Source organism: Eptesicus fuscus, chromosome 21 (genome assembly GCF_027574615.1).
Source record: "Eptesicus fuscus isolate TK198812 chromosome 21, DD_ASM_mEF_20220401, whole genome shotgun sequence".
Lineage (NCBI taxonomy): Eukaryota > Metazoa > Chordata > Mammalia > Chiroptera > Vespertilionidae > Eptesicus > Eptesicus fuscus.
In genome coordinates, this window is record NC_072493.1 from 9,877,243 (window position 1) to 9,903,052 (window position 25,810).

The window sequence follows — 25,810 nt, forward strand, 5'->3', positions numbered from 1 at the left end:
AAGAGGGCCAGTTACAGGACAGGAAAAAAAAAAAAAACACCCTGTGTTTTTAAGGGGAAGACTAAACCAGTGACTAAAAATGCAGTGAAGATTGGACAGCACAATTGAAGGTCACTTTTTTTTTTTTTTTTTTTTTTACCAGAGATAAGATTCTGAGAGGATGAATAGAGTGCTGGGAAATATTGCAGTTAGATTAGGTTAAAGCCGTAGTCGGCAAACTGGCTCTCGAGCAACATGCGGCTCTTTGGCCCCTTGAGTGTGGCTCTTCCACAAAATACGACGGCCTGGGCGAGTCTGTTTTGAAGAAGTGGCGTTAGAAGAAGTTTAAGTTTAAAAAATTTGGTTCTCAGAAGAAATTTCAATCGTTGTACTGTTGATATTTGACTCTATTGACTAATGAGTTTGCCGACCACTGGAAAAGATCAAAGACTGTGCAAGAACATTTATGAAAATGACTAAGCAATAGGTAGAAACAAATAATAGGGAAATAAAAAATTGATTAAAATGTTCTTACCTGGCAAAGCAATAACCATATGAAAGCTAGCATACAACTGGAAGGAATATAAATGTATACTTGTATTCCTTTCTGTAGGACAATATAGGAAAATTGTGTTGCATTTTGAAGATTAAAAAAATCTAATTGCATTTTGAAGATTTTAATAAAAGGAAATGAATGACTGTTTCTTTAGACTTTAAAGGGTTAAAAGAAATTAAAATCTCTGTCAAGTTTAATAGAAGTTAATATGTATAGATTTGCTAAGTAAAAATTAAGTGAAATCTGGCCATAAACATTTAAAGTTTGAAAGAGAAATATAAATTGTCTAACATGACACTGTAACACATCTGGGTCTTATTAATAAGATGAGATTTTCTTAATTTGATTCTTTCCATTTTATATTTTACATATATCGATACAGATCTCCTAATCATGTTTTAAAAGAACAGTTTAAATTTAAATAAAAATTCATAAGGTATGTTTTATGTGCAAAATTAGCAGGATATTTGTTGATCCATTTATGAAAGATCATTTTGAAACTAGAAGTTTGCTTCATGTTTGTCTTTCCTTTTAATTACATTTTAAAGATGCAAATATACTAGTAACTTTAGAAGACAAATACTTCCATTAATTCTTCTGTAAACTGGTAGTTACTTTATTATTAGATGGTCAATTATTATTATATAAACTAGAGGCCTGGTGCATGAAATTCATGCATGGGGGAAGGGGGTCCCCTCAGCCCAGCCTGCACCCTCTCACAATCGGGGACATCCCTCTCACAATCTGGGATTGCTGGCTCCTAACTGCCCACCCCTTCGCCAGCCTGATCACCCCTAACCGCCCTCCCCTGCAGGCCTGGTTGCCCCCAACTGCCCCCTCTGCTGGCCTGGTTGCCCCCAACTGCCCCCCCAGCTGGCCTGGTTGCTCCTCACTGCCTCGCTCTGTTGGCCTGGTCACCCTTCACCCCCCCGCCCCCCACCAGCCTGGTCAACCCACGTAGCATCCTGGTCAATTGTTTGGTTGTCCCTCGCTAACACCCCTGCTGGCCTGGTTGCCCCACGCAGCCTGCTGTTCGGTTGTTACTGAGAGGGAGTCGTGACCAATTTGCATATTACCCTTTTATTAGTATAGATAAGAGTCTCTCTCCAGTTGTTTATTTTTACATACAGTTAGGTACTCAGTAAACTGGAATGCTGGTTAAAAATGCAATTCTTACTCAGCTAGGTTAGAGAGAGAATTCAGGAATTTGTAGATGACTCTTATAAATGATCTGCAGACCAGTTTGTGGAAATTTATTTTGACAGTTACATATGCCTTTTAGAAGTAAGGTATGGAGTTTGGTTTTTAGTAAAAATAGACTAAGTAATTTGGACCATCCCTCCTACTGAAAACAAGTAGAAAAGCTGGATGAAATAGAAACAAAAATCTGTTTGAGGCCTCTAATGCAAACAGTATAGTAAAAACCTGTGAACTCAACTCTAAGGATATTCAAGAGAATGAGTCCAGCATTTTGAAGTGCTTTTCCCCTAAAGGTGTCTCCCATTTTCTATAGATCCAAGTATCTGGCTTTTCCAATAAAGATGGCTAAAAGGCTGAAAAGCTGAATAGAGATACTCAGAATCGTGAAGCCTATGGGAAAAACAGGAGTTCAAGGCCCACAAAAAGGAGAGTAATATCTGATTAAATCTAACAGGAAAGGTGAACCTTAAATAGACTAGCCTAATCAGGGACTGAAAACTAGTTCAAATTATTTCAAATGTTTGATCTAATTTAGATAGCCCAAAATTGCTAGTGTCTTCTTACCCACTCCCAGAAATAAACATACATTTTTTATAGATGACTATAAAATTATCCTAAGTCACCCACCAACTGTCTCTACATTTTTTATGTACACTTATTGGTGTTTGATCAAATTTTAAAAAATAGGCACAGGAAAAGATAAAACCAGAATATATAAAATTAAGAGAAACAACACCTAATACAAGGAGACTTACACAGATGATTCAGATAATGGAGTATTTAGACTCCACAGATTTCACAATGACTATGCTTAATATAGGAGTTCTCTGTATATTCTGATATTATGTTATTGGATATGTGATTTTTAAATATTTTCTCCTACTGACAGTGTCTTTTGATGCATTAATGTTTTTAATTTTCATGAAGTCCAGTTTGTCTACTTTTACTTTTATTGCCTTTAGTGCCATATCCAAGAAATCATTGCCAAATAGTGTCATGAGATGTTTGACCTTTGTTTTCTTCTGAGAGTTTTATAGTTTAGTTCTGATGTTTTATTCTTTGATCCATTTTGAGGTAATTTTTGGATGAGGTAAGGGTCTAACTTCAGTTTTTTGTGGATATTCAGTTTTTTTTTTAACACTATTTGTTGAAAAGAATGTCCTTCCCCCCTTGAATGGTCTTTGGCCTCTTGTTGAAATCATTTGGCCATTGTATCAGCGAGCTTGGGATGCCATGACAAAACACCATAGACTGAGTGTCTAAACAACAGAAGTTAATTTTTTCATAGTTCTGGAAGCTGGAAGTCCAATATGAGGGTATTAGCATGGGTGGGTTCTAGTGAAAGCCCTCTTCCTGGCTTGAAAAGGGTTGATTTCTTGCTGTGTCTTCACATGGTCCAGAGAGAAAGTTCTAGTGTTGCTTCCTCTTCTAATACAGACACTTGTGTCCATCAAATTAGGGCTCCACCCTTATGATCTCATGTAGCCTAAATTTTTATTTTTTAGTTTATGAGAGAGAAAAAGAGAGAGAGAGGGAGAGAGAGAAACATCAAATTGTTATTCCACCCATTTATGCATTTATTGGTTGCTTCTTGTATGTGACCAGAGATTGAACCTGCAACCTTGGCATGTTGGGATGATACTCTAACCAACTGAGCTATCTGGTCAGGGCCCTAAATTATTATTTAAAGGCCTTATCTCTAACACAGTCATATGGAAGGAGGGCTTCAACATATGAATTTGGGAGGCACAAAATTTAGTTCATAGAAAACACATATGGAAGGTTTTCTTTCTGGGCTCTGTCTGTTATTGCATTGGTTTACTAGTATATGTCTTTCTTTAGGCTATACCACACTGTTTTGATTACTGTAGCTTTAGTAAGTTTTGAAATCATAAGCATGAGTCTCCAACTTTTTTTTTTTTAATATATTTTATTGATTTTCCACAGAGAGGAAGGGAGAGGGATAGAGAGCTAGAAACATCGATGAGAGAGAAACATCGACCAGGTGCCTCCTGCACACCCCCCACCGGGGATGTGCCCGCAACCAATGTACATGCCCTTGACCGGAATCGAACCTGGGACCTTTCAGTCTGCAGACTGACGCTCTATCCACTGAGCCAAACCGGTTTCGGCCAACTTTGGTTTTTTTAAAGATTGTTTTGGCTATTCGGTGTCTCATGAGATTCCATATGAATTTTAAGATAGATTTTTCTATTTCTGCAAAAAAGTCATTGCATTTCAATAGAGATTGCATTGGATTTGTAGATCTCTATAGATCTACTAGAGGCCCGGTGCATGAAATTTGTGCATGGGAGGGGGTTGTCCCTCAACCTGGCTTGCACCCTCTCCAATCTGGGACCCCTGGGGGTTGTCCACGGGATTGGGCCTAAACTGGCAGTCAGACATCCCTCTCACAATCTGGGACTGCTGGCTCCTAACAACTTGCCTGCCTGCCTGCCTGATTGCCCCTAACCGCTTCTGCCTGCCAGCCTGATCGCCCCTAACCGCTCCCCTGCTGGCCTGATTCACGCACAACTGCTCCCCTGCTGGCCTGATCGCCCCCAGCTGCCCTCCCCTGCTGGCCTGATCACCCACAACTGCCCTCCCCTGCCACGACCCGCCTCCCCCGGGACCTGCCTCCTCCACACGAAGCAGCAGAGATGCCGGGACCGGCCTCTTATGCGCCGTGCAGAGCCGTGGGACCCCCAGGCCTCACTGTACGGAGTGGCTACTGGGCCCCACCTCCACTGTGTGTGCAGCCATCTTGTGATGACATCGTGCAAGGGCGTCGCGCCACCTAGGCTTTTATTATATAGGATGATTGATAGAACATCATGACAATATTAAGTAGCCAATTAATGAATATAAGATATTTTCCCTTTCATTTATGTTGCCTTCAACTTCTTTCATCAGTGTTTTATACTTTTCATTGTTCAAGTCTTTCACATCATTGGTTAAAATTTCTAAGCATTTTCTTTTTTATCCTCTCTGGAGGATTTTTTTTTTTTTTTTTTTTTTTTTTTTTAGAGCGAGTAGAGGGGAGGCAGGAGCGGGAGAAAGACACACACACACACACACAGTTGGAGAACTGTTAAAACATCTTACTTAGTACAATTTGTACTAAGAAATAGAAATTTACATTGAGAGATATTCTCTCACATGAAATGTACAGGGATAATGTTACCATTGTAATTAGCTAGTTAGTAATATTAATAATAGGAAAGGAGTAAAGGGAAGGCCAGGCATTATAAGCATGGTCATCTGGGCAGTTTCACCAGGAAGCTACAACTTCATGCTCCACAGGGAACCATTGGTCCATTCCCTGCAAACTATTGGGGGAAAGGATCCAACAAAGTAGAAGATAGATGCATGCACAGTAAAGTTTGAGTGACATAGGGAAAATACATGCCTGTCAGTCTAACCTGGGAAAAAGATAATTGTCTAGAGGAGGTGGAGCCACTGCAAGTACGCAAAACCTTAGAGGGTTAAAAACCACAAAGGAATTCTCTCTCTCTCTCTTGTTTCTTTTGCTTTGCCCCTGCTTCTTTACACTCCCCTGTGCTCCCTCTATATCTGTGTGGCCCTAGAAGTCATGTAGCTTAGCGGGGAGCACAAGCTAAGCTAGCTAGATGTTGGACTGGACTGTGCAAATATGAAGCAGAAACTCTGGGCAATGGCCCTAATCCTAGCTCTGCTGAAGATGAAATGGGACTTTCTCCTTGGTAGGATGGAGGGAGATGAGACCTTAGAAACCCAAGGGTATAATTCCACAGAAATAACATTTTCCACAATACTTCATCCTCCCATGGGGGTCTCTGGAAATTCTTATTCCAGTGGCACCCCAAGAAGCCCACTTCCACTCGTAACTGGTGGGAACATGGAGGACTCCCCACCACCGGTAACAAGGGTTAGGGCTACAGTGATCATCCAGTGACCTGGGTTTCAGCCCTAGCCTGCTCCCAACACACTGTCACCTTCAATGTATTTACTTGATGCTTCAAGTTACAGTCTGCAAAGAGAATCTTTTTCTATTCCCTACCTCATTCAATGATACTAGAAGGAATAAAAAATTCGCCTTGTGAAGCATACTAAAATTCTTCTACAAAACAAATTCTATGTCAAGATTGTTGAGTGTGTTTGTGTAGGATGGCTGGTGTTTTAAGCCAGGTAAAAGAGTAACCTCTATTGAAGTTACCACTACAGGGGGTGGGGGGAGCTCTTAAAAGTAGGTTGACTCAGCTATAGTTTAGGATTTTTATTAATATCTATTTCTCTTTTTCAGCCAAAATAAAAACCTTGAGTCTGGAAGGAGGAATTAAGAGTAGTAGTTTCTTAGGAAACTAGTACCACAATTAACTGAATTTATGTCAATTTGTTCTTTAAGCAAAACTGGCAATTACCTTGGAATACTAGGCCTCATATTTTCCCCAGGGTTTTTCTTTATCATTGTTCCTGATGAAAGAAACAAAAGAATAAAAAGAAAATCTACAGGTTACTCTGAAATGGCACCAAGTTTCTCAGGGGAGTGGTTGTCTTAGGTGGCGCTCTGACCACAGCACTGAGAGCCACACTGTGAATAAAGCATGGCCCTTGTGGATCATAACGTGCAGTACATTTGTATTCCCATTGCTACTCCCATCTCCTGCCCTGGCAAATCATAATACAAGCACACTCCCATCTCTGTCCAGTGCACCCAGTAGGGGGGAGGGGGCAGAAAAGACAAAGTCATTTATATAATGTGTCTCCCTGCTGAGTCCCTAATGGCCAAAGCTTTTGTTCTGCATTCAGTGGCTGCATGTGATGGGCAGGAAGCTGCAGTCTCCCTTTGTTCCATGGCCTTATTCAGCAATTTAGATCCATCATAAAAATCAAATATGCATGTTACAATCGTCTTGCCTATAACAGCTTCAATTTTCACCTTTCTTTAATTTGAACTCCACAGGGGAAGAAAGAGAATGAAGGGAGAAAGGGAGAATGGGGGGAGGAAAAAATTGCTTTGTATTTTTGCTTAGTGGACTGTGAAAATAGGCAGTAATGAAAAAATATATTTTTAATATCATAGATGCATCCCATTCAAAACAACACATACCACCAAACCAGGTCAGTAGAATTCCTTCTGAAAATGCCCTCAAACCATCTGGTTAGCTCAGGTTCCAAAACTGGATGTAAAATGATTGGAAAAGAGAAAATTAGGAGAGGATTACAAAAGGCTGGAAAGAGGAAGACTGCTCTGGGGAGCTTGAGGAGTCATCCTGTTCAGAGAGGTTACATCTACGTCACTTCTAATTATGGCCAAAAAGAATGATTTATGTTCTGCTGACTGTCATGAGATTTTTTTGTAAAAGAAATTATTTGGGGAAAGGGTTTATAGAGAGTGAGAGAGAGATTACATTTAAAGTTATGTTTCTTCTCCAAATAAAATGAACACATTGACAGAAATGTTTTGTCCACTTATTGATGTGGACACTATATTTAAAATTTTCCCAGAACTTCAAAGGATTTGTTCCCAGGAGTTCAAATAAATTTGCATCAGCAGCTTTGGTATTGATTATTCAGAAAAATACAGAACCCTTTACCTACTCCATTATTAGACATGAGCATTGACTTTACAGAAGGGTTCATGTCCTAATATAAACAATATGGCCAATATTTATTCAATTTATTAAAAAATAAAAGATCTGAAGGCCCGTGCTTCTTTATGCCTGGCTTCACTTACTAATGAAGGTTCAAGCTAATGTTGAAGCTGACCAGTTTGAAGATCCTTTGCCTGTTCTTATAAATGGAGCTCTTTAAGGGTAATTCCAGGGAGATTTGCTGTAAGCAACATTAGACAGACACTGAACATAATGCAGGATGGATGCAAACTGAAAGAGTGATTTTGGGGATCATTCAAGGTTGAAAAGCCTTTGATTGTCTTTAGTGGAGCTTCTTCTGGAAGATGTACAGAATGTGTCTGGGATCAAAACCAATTTCACAAGTTTGATCTAGTTGTAATATGGAAATCCACCAGATTCTGCTATGACTAATTAGAGATGTGTGAAGAGGGTTTTTCTTCTCCAACTTTATTGATTTTTCTTTCAACCTCCCTCTCCCCCCCAGTTTCACAGAGAAAATCTCTGGCATTTAAAAGTGTTCAATTTAGTACAGTTCACTGATGCATGTAATCTTTCTAACTGCATCCCATTTTCTCTGAACTTGGTTTTTTAGGCTCTCTTATGCTCTGGGTATATTTTAGATTTACTTTAGGTTTTAAGTGAAATAAAAAATGCACCCAGGACATCTGAGCACTGAAGGGATAAATTTGATATTTGGATTTTTTTAGTTGCAATTTTTTTCCTCCCTCCATTAGAAATACAGGAAATTACTCATGCCCACAAAAAAAGAAGTGTAATTTTGAAAAGTGGATTCCACACAATTTAATCTTACATATGAGTCAAGGGATTTATATCTTGGATCTCATCTGTCCTGGAAAAAGTGAGAAAATTAAGATGGATAATAACACCTGGAAATGTACAACATTGGAGAAAATCTGTAGTTGAATAGTACAACTCAAGCAAAAGCTGTGGTTCTATACCATCTCAACTCCTCTTTCCCTTCCCCATTTTTTGACATTGTCCCATATTTCTTAGGATATTGTAGACAGATATTATACTCTGTAACTTCTCATTAGTCAGGGCCATATGCTGGCATTTTATGTTTTCAACTTCTCGTATGAGGAAAGATGCTAGACAGATGTATCAGATGATAAACATTGCATATTGGAGAGTGAAGCCTTTTCTCTTTGAATTTAAGATAATTTAATGTATATTTGAATATTTTTCCTTCCCTATTTTATGGGAACTTTCCTTTGTCCTCAGTTCTCTCTTCTTAAGAAATAAATTGTAGAAGGACTAGAGGAAAAATTGTTTCACTGTTGTCTTGACCAGTCTTCATTTTTAGGCCACCTGGTTTTCATTTCAGGTCATTCCAACTACTATCATTATTCTTACTTGTGCTTTAAAAATAAATGTTAAATTTCTTTTTTCTCAAGATCTGAGATTCACTCAGAGTACCTTCCCCTCCCCCCCCCAGCACTAAATACATGTTGAAGTAATGATAAGTTTCAATTACTGATGCCTTTCTCTCTACACACAATCATATAGAGATTGAGAGTGTAGCGTCCAGAATTAGACAATCTCAGTTCAAATTCTGTTTCCATCATTGACCAGTTCTATGACCTTGGGCAAGTTAAGCCTTAGTTCCTTAATGTGTAAAATCAGTATAGGAGGATAATAGCACCTAATTCATAGGATGGTCAGAGTTAAAGAAGATTATGTAAAGCATTGCAGGTTAGGTTCCTAAGGAAGAGACTCTAAAGTGGAAATTAACATTCAGAATGTTTATTTATTTATTAGGGAGTACTCTTGGGCTCAACACCTATGGAAGATGAGCAGTAGTGCAATCCCACCAAAGACATCAGCCAACCCCAAAGGTAAGTTTTTTCAACTGAGACCTGACAATTGAGCGCCATCTTCCTTAGGATTTACATCAGCTGGTGAGGTAAGTCCTCCATTCCTAAAGTGGGATCTGGGTGGCACATCACAGTGTCCACCAGAAGTGTTTACTAAGTGCTCAATAAATATTGGCACTATAGTAGTACCAGTGTTTCCTATGAAACAATTCTCATTTTTCAGTATACCAAATAATTGCTTCTGTTATATATATAAATTATAAGAGGAGATATGATGTTGTGGTAAGAGCATAGCTATGGAACTGGATTTTGTGAGTTTGAGTCCCAGTTCTCCAATTAGCAGCTGAATAACCCCAGTTGCATTAGGATCCTGTGCCTCAGTTTCTTTATTTGTGAAATGGGAGTAAGAGTAGCACCTAGTTTCATAGGGTTGTCATGAGGGTTAAATGTTCATATTTAATAATTTGAACAGTGATGATACTCTCTTATTGTGCTTATTATTATTGTTACTTCCTTCTCAAGTTAAGTGTTGGTGCTTATTGCTATTAATAATTTTCTTTTTTCAAGTTAAACATGTAGTCAAAAACTACTTTGTAATCAGAGAATTCTTGGTTTAAATCCTACCTCTTGTCACTTACCAGCTAATTTGATCATGAGCATGTTATTCAGCCTGTGATAATCATTTTTCTCATCTGTAAAATAGAAATAATGATGGTCCAGGAATATCAAGGTATTGCGAACCTATGTTTTAGTTACTTTTCTGATATATGGAAATAATCCTACTCTTAGGATATTATGAAGATTACATGAGTTCATGTATGAAAAGTATGTAGAATGATGCCTGACACAAAGTACACATTCAGTGAAATATTAGCTAATAGGATGATGATTAAATGATTATTGATAATGATGACTATATGATGATTATGTGATTATTGATGATGATTATGTGATGGATGATAATTATCTGATGATCATTATCTGATGATTATATGGTAATGATGCTCCTTGATGATGATGATGATGATGATGATGATGATGATGATGATGGTGATGATGATGATTATATGATGACTAGAGGCCCGGTGCATGAAATTCGTACATGGGGGGAAGGGGTGGGGGTGTCCCTCAGGCCAGCCTGTACCCTCTCCAATCTGGGACCCCTCAAGGGATGTCCAACTGCCTGTTTAGGCCCAATTCTGGTGGGATCGGGTCTAAACGGGCAGTCAGACATCCCTCTCACAATCCAGGACTGCTGGCTCCCAACTGCTCGCCTGCCTGCCTTCCTGATTGCCCCTAACCGCTTCTGGCTGCCAGCCTGATCACCCCCTAACCACTCCCCTGCCAGCCTGATTGATGTCTAACTGCTCCCCTGCCAGTGTGTTTGCCCCTAACTGCCTTCCCCTGCAGGCCAGGTCCCCCCAACTGCTCTCCCCTGCAGGCCTGGGTCCCACCCAACTGCCCTTCCCTGCAGGCCTGGTCCCTCCCAACTGCCCTCCCCTGCTGGCCATCTTGAGCTGGCCATCTTGTGTCCACATGGGGGCAGCCATATTGTGTGTTGGAGTGATGGTCAATCTGCATATTACTCTTTTATTAGATAGGATAGAGGCCTAGTGCACGGGTGGGGGCCAGCTGGTTTGCCCTGAAGGGTATCCCGGATCAGGGTGGGGGTTCCCTTGGGGTGTGGGGTGGCCTGGGTGAAGGGCCTGTGGTGGTTTGCAGGCCGGCCACGCCCCTTGGCGACCCAAGCAGAGGCCCTGGTATCTGGAATTTATTTACCTTCTACAATTGAAACTTTGTAGCCTGGAGAAGAGCCAAGCCTCCTGCTCACTCCGTGGCTGGCAGCCATTTCTTTTGAGGTTTGTGTTCTTCTATAATTGAAACTTTGTAGCATTGAGTGGAGGCTTAGGCTGGCAATGGCAGGTGGAAAGCTTGGCTTCCTTTGTTACCGGGGAAACCCAAGCCTCCCTCCTGCTCTCTGTGGCTGTAGCCATCTTGGTTGGGTTTATTTGCATATTTGCTCCTGATTGGCTTTTGGGGCATGGCTTGTGGGTATAGCAGAGTTAGGGTCAATTTGCATATTACTCTTTTATTAGGTAGGATAGGGTGATGATGATCATTATATAATGATTATATGATGATGATGATGATGATGATGATGATAATGATTATTTATGATTATAAGGTGATGATTATTAACCTTTTGCACTCGGATGTCGAGTGTGACTCGACACGGTTAGCATCGGTAGCAGCTCTTTTTATACTCTTTGAATGTATCAATAATTTGAAATATAAAAACATCCAAATAAATAAGTTTGTATGAAAAGAAACTCCAGTTTTTTATTCTACTGCCGTGCTTTGTAAAATCTGGGGTATTTAAAAAATTAAATCCCGAGTAGAATAAAGGAATTGAGAAAAAAGCAAGCAAGTGCAAAGGGTTAATGATGATAAGTATGGTTGTCCCCAACTGCCCTCCCCTGCAGGCCTGGTCACCCCTAACTGCCCTCCCCTGCTGGCCTGGTCCACCCCTAACTGCCCTCCCCTGCTGGCCTGGTCCACCCCTAACTGTCCTCCCCTGCTGGCCTGGTCCCCCCCAACTGCTTTCCCCTGCAGGTCTGGTCACCCCTAACTGCCCTCTCCTGCAGGCCTTGTCCCTACCAACTGCCCTCCCCTGCAGGCCTGGTCTCCCCCAACTTCCCTCCCCTGCAGGCCTGGTCTCTCCCAACTGTCTTCCCCTGCTGGACTGGTTGCCCCCAACTGCCCTCCCCTGCAGGTCTGGTCCCCCCACAACTGCCCTCCCCTGCAGGCCTTGTCCCTACCAACTTCCCTCCCCTGCAGGCCCAGTTACCCCCAACTGCCCTCCCCTGTAGGCCTGGTCCCCCCCAACTGCCCTCCCTGCAAGGCTGGTCCCCCCAACTGCCCTCCTCTGCCAGCCCAGTCACCCCTAACTGCCCTCCTCTGCTGGCCCCGTCACCCCTAACTGCCCTCCCCTACGGGTCTGGTCCCCCCCAACTGCCCTCCCTTGCAGGCCTGGTCCCTCCCAACTGCCCTGCCCTGCTGGCCTTATCACCCACAACTGCCCTCCCCTGCTGGCCATCTGTGTTGGCCATCTTGTGTCCACATGAGGGTGGCCATCTTTGACCACATGGGGCAGCCATCTTGTGTGTTGGAGTGACAGTCAATTTGCATACTACCTCTTTATTATATAGGATTGATAATGATTATATGATGATTACATGGTGATGATGATTATATGATAATGATCATGATTATATTATGGTGAGTATATGATAGCAAAGATAATTCTATCATGGTAATAATGATTATACAATAGTGATAATGATTATATGATGATGTTATATGATGATGATGGTGAAGATTGATGATTATATGGAGAATGGTTATATGATGATGATGATGATGATGGTGATGATGATGGTAATTATGATGATTATATGGTAATTATTATTACTTGGTGATTATCTTGATTATTGATGATGAGGATTATATGATGAAGATGATGATTGTTATTATAGGATGAGGATCATGATCATTGATGATGTGGATTATATGATGATCATGATTATTGAAGATGAGGATTATATGGTAACTAGAGGCCCAGTGCACAGATTAATGCACATTGAAAGGAAATTATTTAGAATAAAAAAATAGAAAAAATATTTTAGAGGCCAGGGAGGGACCACAGGAGGTTGACTCCAGGGCATGTCTGGCCAGTCTCACCCAGTCCCGATGGGCCGGACCCCAGCAGCAAGCTAAACTACTGGTCAGTGCGTCTGCCCCCTGGTGGTCAGTGCACATCATAGCGACTGGTTGACCGGTCAAATGGACAGTCGGACACTTAGCATATTGGGCTTTTATTATATAGGAATATATGATGATGATTGTTATTATAGGATGATGGTCATAATTATTGATGAGGATTTTTTTATGATGATCATTATTGAGGATTATATGATGATGATATGACTATAATTATATGATGATGTATAGATGATAACAATGATTCTATAATGGTAATGATGATTCGATGATGATGATGGTTATATGGTGATTATTATTATTTGATGATGATGATTATATGATTATTGATAGTGATGATTATATGGTGGTGATTATATGGAGACAATAATTATCTGATGATGATTATATGATTATGTGATTATGGTGATGATTATCTGGTGATGATGATGATGATGATGACAATGACAAGGACAACTATATAAAGCACTCTGCACAGGGCCTTGTATATAATAAGCACTCAAATCTTATCCTCACCCAAGGATATGCTTTTATTGATTTTCGAGGGGCAGGGGGAGAGAGAGAGAGAGAGAGAAACATCAGTGTGAGAGAGAAACATCGATCGGTTGCTCCCCATACACACCTCTACCAGGGATCGAACCCACAACCTAGCTGTGTGCCTTGGCCAGGAATTGAACCTGAAACCTTTTGGTGCAAGGGACAATGCACCGACCAACTGAGCCACCTGGCCATGGCCACTGAAATCTTATTTTTGAATCATGGATCTGTTTTCTTTATTCTCTCCTTTTAGCCTTTATTTCCTACTTCATTTGGCTTGCTGTTTCTCTATTTTTTATTATTCCTTTCATCTTTCCTCAATTGCTTAAGGTTTTGAATGTTATGTGTGGGTCAACATTAAACCATATCCTCTAGCATCCTTTAAGAAACCCTTTACTTTCTTTCTTTCTTCTGGAATAATAAGGCTGACTAGTGATTAAATGTTATCTTCAAGTGCAGAAAGGGTCTTGCTTCAGAAAGGGGGTTGCCAGTTCTTTTCCATCTTCAGTATAAAAGAAGAGAAATAGACTTAACTGTAATATAAACACAGCATGGATGACCAAAGAGGATGATAGAATCTTCAACTCTAAGAGAGGCTAAAAACAAAAGATTTTCTTGATTTATCTAGAATAGGTGTATGCATGTGTTCCCAACCAAAGGAAAGAGAAAATTCTGATGAATACTCTTCTAGCCCCATGATTTTCTGATTCTTTTATCTCAAAATATCTTTAACTGTAAGTATTGCCTTCCAGTGTATACTTTGCTTGTGCTATGTTCTTCTGTTGTCATATTATCTTTCCTGATTTCATAGGACTGGTGCCCTTCATAAACTCATCAGAAAATGATCTTGGTTTGGCACAGCCATCTGCTACTTATAACGACTTATAAATGATTTCTCTTTATAATAGTATATAATGATTAATAATAACAGCAGCTAAAGCTTTCTTTTGTACTCCAGAGGAAATAAATAGCCTGAATAAATTTCCCTTATTTATACACACAGGGTTTTTATATTGTTTTAGAGTTAAACACTGCCAAGTGTTAACATTTTACATTAAATTGTTAGTTTGATAGGTATTTGATAGTATAATTATGGCTTTTATAATCAGTAATGTAGAAAATTATCTTAATTAAATAAACAAAAACTGAAGGAAAAGGAACATTTTATTTGGTTTATTCAATACGAATAAGAGGAAGATTGGCTCAGAATAGAAGCAGACATCTGTGGAAATAAAGGAGAAAAATCTGCAATTCTTAAAAACCTAGATTTCTCTTTTGAGGATATTATCATATAAAGATCCAGGCAATAGCACAGCTTCAAACATACCCCTTAATAGATATATTAAATCTACATTTTTGATAGCCAACAAAGCTATCATCTTTGTTCATATTTTGAACTACTGTAGCATCTTCTATGTAGGAATCTGAAATTTCCACAAATTCTATACATAGTAGTTATCACACATTAACTATATAAAACATAAAACTGTTTCTTCCTGCAAGCCTATGGGAGTGTATGAATTATATCTCATTGTTTTTAGAACTTTTTCTTTGGGTTCTTCCTTAGTATCTCCGCTGAAGGAAGGCCTATGCCCTGTGGGTATGATTTTTAGAGACATATAGCACAGGAGAATTCCAAAATTTCCCATTAAGATATCTTCTTTCAAACATATGAAGGGAGAGAAGGGGAGAGAGACTAGAATTTTTTTTTTGTATTTTCTTATTTCTTGTGCTAGGCATATAGTAGGTACTCAATAAGAATAGTTGTGTGAGTTCATAAAAATCTATTGTCATTTTTAAAAGTTATTCTTTTTGGATGCTATATATTTATTACATCAGTGTCCAAAGCAATTCTGGAATTACCTTTAGAGCTTGTGGTATTATCTTTTGAATATACTCATCTTTTCATAGCAGTTAACATTTACCAGGTACCTGTAGTATATATATTTCAATATCATGATTTCACCCATCAGCAGTTCATATATTTTCAATTATAGCAATTGTCTGCCAATCCAGCTTGTCAGTAATAATAACTAAATGCTGATGGGGAGAGGGGACACTGGATAAGAAATTTTTCTACTCTTTCAAGAGTTATAATTTAGAAAAGTATGTACAAATTAAGATAGTACAAAATACAGTGTTTAATAGTTGTAAGAGAATTATACAGTGAGGAGGTATGTGGGTGAGCTTCATGGAAAAGGTAGCATTTCAAATGGATCTTAACCTTTTGCACTCGGATATCGAGTGTGACTCGACACGGTTAGCATTAGAATAAAGGAATCGAGAAAAAAGCAAGTGCAAAGGGTTAAAGGATATGGATAGGAAAATATGGGAGAAGGAAATAACAGCCAGCAAATAAAATTGTAAGCAAAGACTCAAAAGCAGAAAAGCACTTGGTTAGGTCAGAAAATGCTGAAATATTAGGTAATGTAGGAAAAGAAACAGGGAGATAGAACTCTGGAGCCAGAGTCTCTGGGTTCAAATCTCAGTACTGAAACATATTAACTAGTTCCTCATCTGTGAAATGGATATAATACTTTTACTGTGGTACCTAACTCACAGGGTTGATGTGAAGAATAATATATAAAACTAGAGGCCCAGTGCACGGGATTTGTGCACTGGTAGGGGGCGTGGCCTGCGGGGATTGGCCCGCTGTGAGAGCGCTTTCCCTGGGTTGCAGCCACAGGCACCTGGGACCATGGGGTGGGTGGCTTGTCCCTCTCCTGGGCCGCAGCCCCAGCCGCTGGTGCCCGGGACCATGGGGTGTGTGGCTTGTCCCTCTCCTGGGCCGCAGGTGCAGGTGCAGCCACTGGTACCTGGGACCGCAGAGCAGGTGGCTTGTCCCTCTCCTGGGCCGCAGCCTCAGCCACTGATGCCCGGGACTGCGGGGCAGGCAGCTTGTCCCTCTCCCGGGCCACAGCCTGGCTGGTCCCCATTCCTCTCTTGCGAGCTCATTTGTGCCTGGCTGGTCCCCATTCCTCTCTCCCCAGTGTTGAGTGTCAGAGCTGTTAGGACGTGAGGGCATGATGACCATTTGCATTTTAGCTCTTTATTATATAGGAGGATGTTAGTTCACTAAATATTGCTCTATAGTCGATCCAGTCAGTTTTCTCTTATCACCTTGTACCTTCTTTGGAATGGTGATAATGAGTGACCAAAAGCTTACTGAAAAGAATTTCATATGATGTGTTAAACATTGTGTTTTACTTAAAGCACCCTTTTCAGGCAAATGCACAATGCAAACTTTTAAGGTAAAATGTTTCCAAGAAAAACATACTATTTATAGACATAAATCTTTAAATATGATCAATTAATGAATGCATAATGGAATATACATTTGCACAGTAGTAACCCCACAAAAAGAGAATGGTTAGTAATTTTCAGTCAGTTAGGAAGGGCTCTTGTGACTTGAGACTACACCAGGAGTAGGATTCATTTCCACCAGATATATCCAAGGAACTAAACATCTGTTTTCACTTCCTATAGTGAAAGAAGGTTTGAAACAATGTGTGATATTCTAAAAATGAAACACAACTCCTTGATGAAGTAAGAGCAGAAGCATGGATGGAAGTCATTGTGACCTGCAGTTTCTGCTCCTTATTGAAAAGATTCAGTAGGCAAAACCTTCACTTTCAGTCATCAGTTGAGCAAAAAATGTGAACTCCTATTTGTCAATTGCAACATAGGATTTTTTAAATTATATTTGTTACCCAAGCCTTATTTTGAAAGCACACAAAAAATAATTTGGCAGTGAGGATGCCAGTAATTCAGGTGTTTTTGTAATTGCTTCTCAGCTTTAGGATTAACTGTTTGCTACCTGTATCTTCTACCAAATCCAAATATGTTGATTCTTGCCAAGCCCTGTTTGGGATATTTAGGAGCAGGAGATAGATCTGGGCTACTAATTCTTTGGTATAACATCAGGTCAGTGAAGCTGGGATGGGATGGAACCCATGACAGGGATGTTCCTAATTCCTAGATAAATCAGCAAAGAAAATGTACTAGTATGAACATACAAGAGGGTGAGATTGAATTCTCAGCCCTGGATGCTATTCTCGCCTCAAATATCCAGTAAATTTCAAACTATCTCTGGGTTATAAATTAACAGTCACCTGTTCTGACTGTTTTTCATTTGTTTACTATGGTGTCTTAATTTGTTCAGGCTACTAGTTAGCTTATAAACAACAAATTTATTTCTTGCAATTCTGAAGGCTGGAAAGTCTAAGACCAAGGTACTGACAAATTCTGTGTCTGGTAATAGCCTGGTTCCTGGATCATAGATGGCTATCTTTTCTGTCTTTACATGGACAGAAAAGACAGAATTTGTTTTATAAAGACAGTCATCCCATTTGTGAGGGATCCACCCTTATAATCTAATCACATCCCAAAGATTCCACCTTCAAATACCACCACATTGGAGGAATAGGTATCAACATATGAATTTTGGGGTGACACAGATATTCAGTCTATAGCACATGATGTTATCTACTGTATGCTCAAAGCAGTAAAACTTGTACTAGTCAGAAAAACAGAAATAAAAACTCAGTGCTTTCAGGGAAATTTCTGGCAAATGAAAGCAAGAACTCTATCGTCTAGTGGAAATGGCAATAAAAACTTCAAAACTCATTGAAATTATGCCTTTTTTGTTATTATTCTGCATTCTACTGAATGTCCTTCTTACCAATACTTTAGAAGGAGTTTTGACAATAACTGAGCATGCAACTGTCTAAGAATTTAAAATGATCCTTCATGCAAATAAGACTCCTGATAACCAATATTTCTTTGTGTTTTGATATAACTAGTTGATATGCAGATTATCGTCCAGTGGGATATTGACTATTAGAGTATATGTAAGCACTTCTAAATTATGAAGCATTACTAAGTGTATCTCTTTTAGGATTATCCTCTTTCCATTGGCTTATTAAGTGGTCATTCATTCAGCAAATATTTATCAAGTGCATACTATGTGCCAACTACTCTTCAAAGTATAGGAAAAATATTAATAAAACTTAATATTTTATACATGAACTAAATATATATATAAATAAATAATACATAAAGCAAAAAATAATAAAGAATTTCAGATAGTGATAAGTGCTGTGAAGAGAAAAAAGCAGGCTATTGAGGCAGACTATGAGGAAGAGAGTGGTTGTGTGGAGGGAAGGAGAAACCTGTAGGTTAGTTGGGAAAGTCAATCTGAGGATCTGACAGCTGAACAGAGCCATGGGTGTGCAGAAAAAAGTCAGCCATTGCAATGACCCTGTGATAGGAACAAACTTGGCTTATTCAAGGAATGACAGGAAAGCAAGGTCATGAAGTAAGTAAAGCTCATTTGGTCTTGTAATCTTATAGCCTTACAATGGCAAGTGAATGAAGGAAGATAGCTGAAATCTCTGTGTTTGTACATTTTTTTTATACATAGCTAAAAGGACAAGATGAACATTTTAAAGAAAAATATTATCTTCACTGTTTTTACTACTTTCCCCTTGTTTCCTAAGAAGTCTTTACCTTTGAATACCATGTCTCCGTTTCTCTTCTTTGACTAATCAGAAATATCCTTTCCAATGATTATTTCCTTTTGTGACAAAATTTCCAAAGGAAACACAGCTTATTTCCTTTATGCCTTTTCATCATAATCTTATCAAAGGAAATGGGAAAGAGGAAAATGCTGAAGAAATGTACATTACAGTAATTATGCCTTTTGAAGCAAATTCTGCCTTTGTTCTAATAGATTCCAGTTATTGTGTTCCATCAGGTCCATGCCACTTACTGTGACTTAGGGTAGGTTGTTTAACCTTTCTTGAACCTCTCAGTTTCCTCATCTATTATATGTGGAAGTGACTGTTATTTATTTCACAGGATTGTGAGGATTACATAAGATCATGCACATGAAGTGTTTAACAGTGCTTGGCACATAGAATAGATAATGTTTAAGGTGCATTTACTGTTATCATGAAAATCTTCATTCCTTCTTGTCACCTCTCCGTAAACCTTTTGTGCAATCTTTTTTGAGTAGCCACAATAACTTTTATGTTAACTTTTCCCTCAGCTTATGCCACTGATCAAATATCTTTTTATCCAGTGTCCAACTGAAAACACACACACACACACACACACACACACACACACACACACACACACACCTGTATATTTAGAGACCATCCTCTGGTAACAAAATGCCAGGAGTCAGTGTTATATTAAAAACACAGTATTAATTCAGGCTCTGGTCAAGCTTCTGACAAAGTCTATGCATACTGAGTAGCTATACCAAAAATTCCAGAGCATAGGTGAAAACGTGTGAGTATATAGCCCTTGATCTCCTGAGCTACATTTGGCAAGTCTCCAGTCATTCATTTCTATCTCATTGATGACATTCCTGGCATATGGGGATCATATAACACAGAACGTGTTCATACTCTGCCTGCAAAAACCTACTTTGTTCTCCACCTGCAAAAAAATAAAAAGGCAACCTCTCTTTCTCATTTATTTATTGTGTCATTTTGAATGCAATTGTTCACCCTCCCTCCCTCTCCTTTCCCTCCTGCTCTCCCTGTCCTTCTTTTTTCTTCCCTTTCCCACCTATTTTCTCCCCCAATCTCTTTTCTCCTTTCCTCCTCTCTCCCTCCCTCCTTCCTCTATTCTTTCTCATACCCTCCCTTCTTACCTCCCTCTCATCCTTTTATTTCTCATGAAGGGAGGAAGGAAACACCTTGGGAAGGGGGTTATAATAGGGGGAACTAACATCATCACCTGAACTGATTGATTCTAAAGTTTTCTTTTTTTTTTTAATTACTTTATTGATTAAGGTATCACATATTTGTCCTCAACCCCCTCCCCCCGTTCCCTTCCCAATCCCCCCCACACACAAGCCCCCCTCCCCCTGTTGTCCGTGATCATTGGTTAGGCTCATATGCAAGCACACAAGTCCTTTGGTTGATCTATCTCCCTTGTCCCCACCCTCCCCTACTTTCCCTCTGAGGTCTGACAGTCTGATGGATGCTGTTCTTGTTCTTCAGTCTATGTTGTTCATCTTTTCCCCTAGATGAGTGAGCTCATGTGATACTAGGAATACACTTATAGGAACTGAAAATGAGACAAGCAATAATGGTTATGCTGAGAGGCAAATGAATCAGTCTGTAGTGAGTTTCTTTCTGGGCCAACAGTTCTTTTGAGTCCCGGTTTCTATGTCCAACAGTTGTTAATGTGTTCATAACAGCAATGATACTTCAGTTCTGGATGGTGGACAAACGGCGGTATTGCAGGTCCGACCCTCTCCGGTTTGGTCCTGGGCAATCTGCAGTGACGCACATCTGCTGACTGCTAGTATGGCAAGGCATCGTCAGCGTCTTCCATCTCTGGACTGTCTCTCCCCTGACTTCATGGCTGGAGCACTCCTGTCAATTCCCCTCTATCGCAGGAATCCACATGTCTCGGAGCTGTTCTCTGAAAACATACAAACACACTCTCGACCGAAAGTTAATAAAGGAACATTTTCTATGAATTTGATTTGCGATCCTTTTTCATTTTTTTGCCCAAATGATTTTCCTTTGGCTTGTTTTGACACCATGTATGTTTTACCTGGGTGACTTGCTGTTAGCATTACAAATGAAAGTTAATTTTCTAAAGTAAAAATTTTCTAGATGTAATTTATTTGCAGGATATTTTTCCTTACATGATATTCTTCTACTATCCCCCCTTTTTTGGTTTAAATATTGGGAGGCTTTTGGAAATTTTATGCTGTAATCTTGATAGCTTTTAAATTTTACTTTTTTGCACTAAAATGTGACTGCTTTAGGTTCATTATATGTTATGCAATTTTACCATGAGATGAACTACCAATAAAAATTTTAGTTAACACTTTAGTAACAGCTTTTTTGTCCAGTACAATTGATTTTTCTAGAGTATTTGCTTATTTTGGTTGGCCAATTTAAATTAGTCTGAAAACTTGACTACTATTTTACTGTCAAATTTAATATTCTAACAACCATCTTGTTTTACCCTGTAATTATTAGTGGAGAGGATTATTTGCCTTCTTGAGTAGGCCCTGAGCATTCCTGGTGCTAGGCTGGATTTAGATATCCTAGACCCAGTTCCCCGGATCATGGGTGCAAGACATCTCCATCAAGTCTTGTTGCGGTGAGAGGGCATCTGCTGTCGGCCAAGTCTCTGTTACCTGGGTCCCGATTTGAGCTGGGCATGTGAAGCTGAGCAGCCATGGGGGCAGGAGATCTCCTTCAGCAGGGGTGAGGGTTCAGGCCCCTGCAAACTTGGGGGGGTGAAGGTCTGTGCCCCACCTCTGTTGACCCCCAAGTTCTCTCCTGATAGGCCCCTGTGCGACTGTGCCTGTCTTAGGTTGTTCCTTCCCTGAGGAATCTTACCCGTCTCTGGCTAACCAGCCATCCTCCGGGGCCAAGCAGGGTGATGTGAGGTTTAGTTCTGTCTCCTTGGTCGCCTATGCCCCCATGGCCTCCGCGCCCAGCACCTGTCTTGGGATCCCCTCGCCTGCTGGCAGGGTCCCAGCACTGATCACATATCTTGTGGAATCCAGATTTCTTCTCCAGGGAGGCCCAGCTCACCCCACTGGGCGAGAGACACATCCATGGTACCAGCCATCATGAGGTTTCACCCTTGGCATGAACAGAAGCTCAGGCAATAGCTGTGGACAATTGGATTGTGAGAAGCAGGTCCCTCTTGGCTAAAAGGGCAAGAGGGGCCAATTTAGAATGCTGAGGTGCCTTCCCAGGGGGCCCTCTACATAGTGGAAGGGATTAAACCCTTTCATGTCCTTTTAAAATTGCTGCCAGACATTCAAAGAATTAGTTTGTAAGTTTGTTTGGGGTTATTATATAATATGCTGTTGTAATTCTAAAATATCTAGAGATGTGTTACGTTTGTCTCCAAGCACCAAACTGATGATTCCCCCCACCCCATGGGTGTGAGGAATTATTATATGTAATGGGGGTGATCCAAGTCTGGGAAAATTTTTAATGACAGTGTAGAATAATATCATGTAAGGATATTCTTTGTTCCAGTCCATGGCAATACCCTTTCAAACTGGCTGTCTATTTCTTTTTGTATAGACAAGGTCTTGGTTACATTTTCTGCACTTCTACCATGGGCAAGTAGTGATAGTAGTGACACCCTTTCTTTGGTGTCCACACAAGCCAGAAACCTCTCTTTAATTTTACACACAAAGGTAAAGTTTTCTTGAAACTCAAGAATGGTTTGCTTCAGTAATGCTAACATAATCATGGGTGTTCTAACAAGACTATGACCATTCCCATGGCCACATTTTAGTATCTGTTATTTTCCTTACCCCAAGTGTTTTTTCTTCTTCTCTTCTATCCTTTAAGACCAATCTTAAATCTCACCTCTTCCAGTAAATCTTACTAACTCTGTACTTAATTTACCCCCCCTCCTCCCCGCCACACACACACTATGCTGTTGTATGCTTTTTGCTATTTAATTCATATTATTGAGCCTTATACATATGTTTAAAGGCTTGTTTTCCCAATTAGATTTTAAGTTTTTTTCAAAGCAGTGATCATGTCATATACATTTTTGGTTCCTCATAATTTCTATCTCTCCCTACTTCAACCATGATCATTACTCCTTCTTTGGGAAAAGGGCATGTTAGCAAAGTTCTAGAACTTTTTATCTAAATCAAAGACAATTGTATATTTTATAACATTATAGACACTATACAGGGAAAGCTTAGCTATTATTATAAAATGCTTAACTATAATAATAGATCCAGACCAGTTTGAATGCCTTAGGACATACCCTATTTCACCCCAAATTTCCAAGTGAGTTTAGAACATCTGAGTCTGAGTATCTAAGTCAAATCTGAGTTATATCAACTCCAAGTAAGATAAAAATCTTTGGAAAAATTAAGCTTTTTGTTTCTCATATCCCTTTGATTTATATAGCTTCTCATTTTACATTACCACCAGAAGAAAAAGAATGAATGAATGGCAGTCATTCAAGTTTAAAATTTTTTGTTGTTGATAGCTTTAGAAATTTGGTTAGAGTCATTAGGGGAAAGTCTGGACTAAGGGGAAATTTAGAAACTGTGATTTTCATTCATCCACTCCTTTAGTTTGTTTGTTAATGACAACCCATAGAAACTGATTAATGCATAAAGGAAAGATCACTGTATATCCTCAGAAGAAAATAACAATGTTGAAGTTAAAAAAATACAGGAGATAATAAAGAGGAAGGTAACTAGTGAACTCGGTTATATAACCCAAAAAATATTATTGAAATCCTGAATAAACAGGCTCTGTAATGGAGTAAGATAGATATCTCGGTATCTGCATCCCCTATGCAAGTTTAAAAAAGGAAGGAGAGAAGACAGTGCCCAGTAAGGAGCCATGTATACCTGGATGTACTCTATTAAAAGAGGCGCTTCATTGCTCAGTAATTGCAGAGCCAGGCTCTTGGGGAGGCCTTTGTCATCCCTCCTTGGCTGACACCAGAAGATAGTGTGGCTCTGTGATAAGAAACAGAGGGCCAGTGTCTCCATGGTAACTAACTGAGCTTTATATATTACACCTCATTACAAATGAGGATAGATAGTAAAAAACTATAATATTATATTAACAGAGATGAATATATATGTGAGTGTATATATGTATCTTGTCTACTATCTAGAGAGTAAATAAAATAAAATTAAAAATGAGATTGCTTTGAAAGGACAAGGTTGATTGGCCTTTTTTCCCTATTGGTACAGGTAAATATTTCATTTTTCAGTTCCTCTGATGGTTTTGTTCTGAACTCACCCAGCTGTAGCTTGAAAGATTAATGATGGGCAGCAAAAGAACCTGAGAAGAGGCAGTGAATGAATAGAAACCAGCACCAGAGAAGAAAGAGGACTGCCTGGCCTTTGGGACAAATAAATAAGAATTTACTAAAATCTGCTGGTTTCATCCCCATAGCAGGAAAACCTGGAACCTATTAGACTGGAAACCTGGAGACTTTTATAATGTAATGATTCCTAGAGTTCCAAACTTGTGCAAACTAGTGGCAGGAAAAAAGATAAGAAAGAGGGAAGGAAAATCAGTTTCTTTTCTAATTTCTCTTCTGTAGATATTGATTTTACTTTAACACAACTAACTTTACTGTGTCTCTTCTCACAAAAACCTATGTATAGATCTTTTATAAGGTTAAACATATTTCCTGAAAACTTAGTCTACCTGTGTCATGTATTTTAAAGAGAAAGACCAAATTAAAAAGTCATCAATGAGAAAACCATTAACATTAGAAATTAAAAGTTTTGATTCAAGACACAGAATTTAAATATTTGCCCAGAAAACAAAGACCCAGGAATTTTGATGTATTACATTAGTTCATCTGCTCTTAGATGACTAAACTGTGAAAGAAGGACTTCGGTAGCCCAGCAGAGATTTTTGCTGATCCTTATTGTTGGTTTCTACCCTACCAGTGTCTCTTTCTCAGCCACTCTAATTTTTAAAGAAGTATTTGGGTTATTGCTAGAAAGGGCATAAATGTATTTTTAAAAAATAGCTATTTCACCTAATCTAAGTAACATAATTTTCTGCCTTTCAGTCCTTTTCACTGATTTCTTGCTTTCCCAAAAGACTTATAAAAATTCTTTATTAGAGTCTTCTAAGGTAGTGGTAAAAAAAAAAAGTGGGGTAGCATAGGTATAATCCAAGAGGAATGAAAACATATGTCCACACAAAAACTTGTACACAAATGTTCATAGCAGCATTATTTATAATAGCTACAAGGTGGAAACAAATATCCATACTGATAAAAGGATAAATACAAATATCTATTCAATGGAAATTATTTGGCAATAAAAAGTGAATTTACTGACACATGCTACAACATAGATGAGCCTTGAAAACATTATGCTAAGTTAAAGAAATGAGTCATAAAAGATACATATTGTATGATTTCAATAAGCATATCAACAGAGGCAGAAAATGGATGAGTCATTGCTTAGGACTTAGGAAGGGGCATGGAGAAATGAGGTGACTGCTAAAGGGTACAGGACTTATTTGGGGATGATGAAAATGTTGTATAATTGTGGTGATGGTGGCAAAACTTTCTGAATATACTAAAACTTTGAAATGGACATTTTAAATGTGTAAACTGCAATAAAAATTCCTGTGTTCTACCCATGGATTCTAATTCAGTAGGTTAGAAATGGAAATTCGTATTTTGTACTTTTAATAGTTATCCTAGTGGTTCTTATGAATATTTGGCATTCACAATAATACTTGTTTATAAAAAGAGGTGTCCAAATCACCTTTTGGGGAAAATAGAATTTCAGGGAGGTA

At 39.2% G+C, this 25,810-nt stretch overlaps 1 long non-coding RNA gene across 1 annotated transcript in view; it reads left to right on the forward strand.

Annotated features, from left to right (window-relative positions):
* LOC129147627 (uncharacterized) overlaps positions 1-25,810 on the forward strand; it is a 105,640-nt gene that overhangs the window by 41,830 nt on the left and 38,000 nt on the right. Inside the window, exon 2 of the long non-coding RNA XR_008554920.1 lies at positions 9,130-9,206. This is a non-coding gene — a long non-coding RNA (uncharacterized LOC129147627). The remainder of the gene's footprint in view (positions 1-9,129; positions 9,207-25,810) is intronic.